The following is a 3,992-nucleotide window of genomic DNA, read 5'->3' as shown; positions in this document are numbered from 1 at the left end:
TTCACACTGAGGACACATTTTCTACTTTATCATTTCACTGTTATTGGTAGCTCAAGATCAGCAATTTAACCTACCCAGACAATATGAGAGTGAAGACTGTAGACCTTATCCAAAGCTGCATTTGCCAAAAGTGAATGAACACGTCAGCTACCTCATGGTTTTAAATGAAACTGCATAAAGGGCTGCCCTGCCTTTCTATCTACTGGCAGCCAGTGTGAATTGTGCTGGAAAATCTATTTTGGAGAGCCGGGCCTTTCAATTCAGAGGGAAAAGACTGACTGCTGTAGCGACATCAATCAAACCAGGACGCTGTGGTGGCTTTGCTACACAAGTGGAAGGTCCAGAGTTCACGGGTTAAAACAGGCAATATTAAAAAAAAAAAAAAGAAGGTGTAGAGAAACGGCTGAGCTGGGGGCAGACTGTTGTTGGTCTCTGCTATCTCCTCAGTGGAAGTGTTGGAGAGGTACCCCCCTCCTGTATTAGCTGGACTTCATTAATCTTCATGCCATCTTCTTTAACTAGTCATGTAGAACGGCTCAATAGAAAGCCGTATAATGGGGAAGGCCCAGTGCCAATTACTAGGTTAACATAGTGTTCAGCCCCAGTGCAACAAAGGAATGAGATGGAGGAGGAGAGCTGGCTCACAGGGAGAGATGCACAGCATTTGAATTGACAAGAGATGCAAAATGGAAGTTCTTTCAGTGTTATTTGACCTGTAGAAAAAAAAAGAAAAAAACTCAAGTTGCCAATAAAAAAATCAGGCAAGTATATATTTCTTTCACCCCTGTCCAAGAAATCATATAGCTAACAGAGTAGTTTGACATTCACATTGTTAAACCACAGATGAGGATCAGAGGCACTTTAATGCAAGAACTGCAGCATGATGTGAAAACCAATGACCTTAACATTTTAAAATCACAGTGTAGTCTCTCCTGCTCTTATATTTGTGATATGTGTTAGACTGTTTCCATGGGATTTGTCAAATTAACTCATAGAACAGCAGAGATATGATAAATTATCATGCTGTAATTTAATGGGATCAATTAACCTTTTGACATCATACGTTATCATACATGATGTAGCAGTTTCAAGCTAATTCAACTTAAAATCTCTAGTTTTTTGTAGTTTTAAGAACATGATTGAACCTTGCTGTGTTACATGTTAAGATAAGTCATGGCTGTTTCTTTCTAAAATGATCAAAACAGGGATGACAATTAATATTTCACAACTTCAAATTAAATATTCAACTTTAGTCCAGTTAACTCACTTTTTTGAGGCAGCAGTGAAATGTATATTTTTAAGTTGAACTGGCTTAAAATGATTCACAGTGTATGTTATTACAATTATTCTGTCTGTTATGTAGAGTGCAACTCTGCATTTCAAAATAAAACTTATTGCAACTGTATTTATTTAAAAAAAAAAAAAGAAGAAAATGAAAATAATAATGTGTGAGTCACATGAATCTACTCGGAAAATCCCAATTTCTCTCAGTTGTTGTCTTTTTCATTGTAAAAGTAAATCTTCTCTGTAACAGTAAGTATCACTCCTGTCATCTTCAGCCTCCATTTACTTTGTTTTTATTCTTTATTTGACTAGAGGGGAAGTTTGCTGTGCAAACCACTTGTCATGACTGCTGTCAGAACAAGTACAGTGTTAAACTGTAGTTATTTAATTCCATGTGATTAAAATAGGACTGGGTCAGTTTGGGAAGGGCCTGTAGGCTATGGTTTTATTTAGAGGACCAAGATTAAACTCGAGTAAAATGGAAATGTCACACCGTCATGGAAGATGCTGCCGGAGTTGTGAGAAGGATAATATTATTGTGATGTGAAGTGATAATTCCGCCCTGTCCACCCTCATTATCCAGTAGCCTAGTGTATTTCTGGCTCGCAGCTGTATGTATGTGTATGTGTATGTGTGTGTATGTGTGTGTGTGTGTGTGTGTGCAGATGCCCTTTCCTTTCTCCGCACTCACTGCAAATTCGCATAACAGGAAACATGGGGAAAAAACATTTGGCATCTTTGCGTTTTATTGTTGTCAAGGCGGCCAAATTGGGGCACGGGGAGGACAGGGTACATGTGTGTGTGGCAAAATGAAGGGTGTGGCCATACATGAGTGTGTGTGTGTGTGTGTTTGTCTTGGTGATTATGTTATGTTTGCATAAACTCACTATCGAAAATAGTTCCCCACACTCCCTCCACCTCCACGGACGGCTGCAGTGACATAAAACAAAGCAGAAGATCCCGTCCTGAATTACACGCAGAGGAGCAACACAACAGCAAGAATAACAAGAGCCCCCAACAAACAGCAACAACCTACCCAAATGCAACACAAAGAAATTGAACAAGAGGATGATCTGGAGAGGCTCCACATTCATGCAGACCCCAGCACTCTGAGATAAGGTATATTTTTGTCTGGCAAGATAAGGGAGAGAAAGCAAACATATTACAGGGCTCAAAATTCTATATCTATAGCTCCTTTTCGTGAGTCCAATAATTCATTCATTCATGGCCTCTGTTTCCTCTGCCTCTTGGAACATCTGCCTCATACATACATCACTGCACTGATAAAGATCGCAGACAGAATTGGTAATACACTGTGAATGGGAGACTGCAGCACTGATTAAATAACTTCAGTGGCACACTAAAATTGAGGCGGCCATGGGATGAAAGGGGACTTATCGGGTGCTTTATTAAAGGCAGCGGAGGATGATTTTAGGTTTAGGGTGATGTACACAATTTAAGACACAATGTCCAATGTAACACTGCCAAGGGATTTAAAAAGGAAAACAAAAATGGCCTCTAATGCATTTTCCCCATACACACATAAAGAAGGAGAAAATATGATTCTACTAAATGTGATGCGAATGAAAAGAGATCTAAGGTTAGGACACGTGACGGTGTTTAAACTTTTTTGGAGACATCAAAAAGTGTTGAGTTTAGCTCTTGAGAGTGTTAATTATTATTTTTTATTTATTACAACTATAGTTTATCTAAAGTAATCTCTAAATTAAGTTTTTCCTGGTGAAAGTATAAAAATCCTCCATGGTTTACCCTCTTCAGACACTATTCCTTATCTGGTGTCACTTAATTCAAAAGTAAGGGCTCCTCAGATGGGTGAAACTGCATTGAAATCAAGTCATATTATCTCTCCTCAGTGGCACATTCCTTCTCAGCTCGTATCAGTCTTCCTGACATATTACAGCTGCAGATGAGGACAGGGTTGACCAATATCTAATCTAGTCTGGTAATGACTCTTTTAATCAGTCACATTGTTCCTTCAGTGCACCTCTCTCTGCATATGAAACACCACTCTCCTGTCAGAGGCTGATATCCAGGTTCAATGTAAAACAGCACATACGCAGCATTAGGCTATTGAAGATGACCCTAATAAATTCTGCAGAGGTTTCTGAATATCCATGTGTTTTGTGCCATGTATGTGTCAAAAATAAATAAATGATTGCAATTTTTTTCACCATGAGATTTTCTTCTAACCTTATTAAACGTATTAACTTGACACACACCGAACTTGCACCTTGTTACCACACCAGATAAAGAAATATTTAATGTTTGTCATACATACGTAGGAAATGTATAGTATGCACAGTATGTTATCCTACAGAGTAATGTTACTTATATTTGGAGGCAGACAACTTCCTGTTAGACCTCTCATGAACAAACTGTTAAGAAACACCAATAATAGTTCAATACTTTATTTGGGATTTCAGAGGGAAAGTGGTGCATAAAAAGTATTATCCACACAAATCTCATTTATAGCAAATTAAAAATTCATCGTATTTAACCATGTTTTACAGCTGGGGTCTCTGAGACCCCAAAAGGAAAAGAAAATCAGGTTTATAAGCAATTTTCATAAAAATAGAAAAAGTCATATAAACAGTGTTGAGTATGTTTTTTGAGCAACAATGTCAAGTCACCTCTATTTATGTAGCCCAAAATAATAATGTTTAATGTTTAATTTCATGTGTAGTAGA

This window comes from Seriola aureovittata, chromosome 5 (genome assembly GCF_021018895.1).
Source record: "Seriola aureovittata isolate HTS-2021-v1 ecotype China chromosome 5, ASM2101889v1, whole genome shotgun sequence".
Classification (NCBI taxonomy): Eukaryota; Metazoa; Chordata; class Actinopteri; order Carangiformes; family Carangidae; genus Seriola; species Seriola aureovittata.
The sequence above is the reverse complement of the archived record's forward strand: the minus strand, read 5'-3'. Positions refer to the sequence as shown.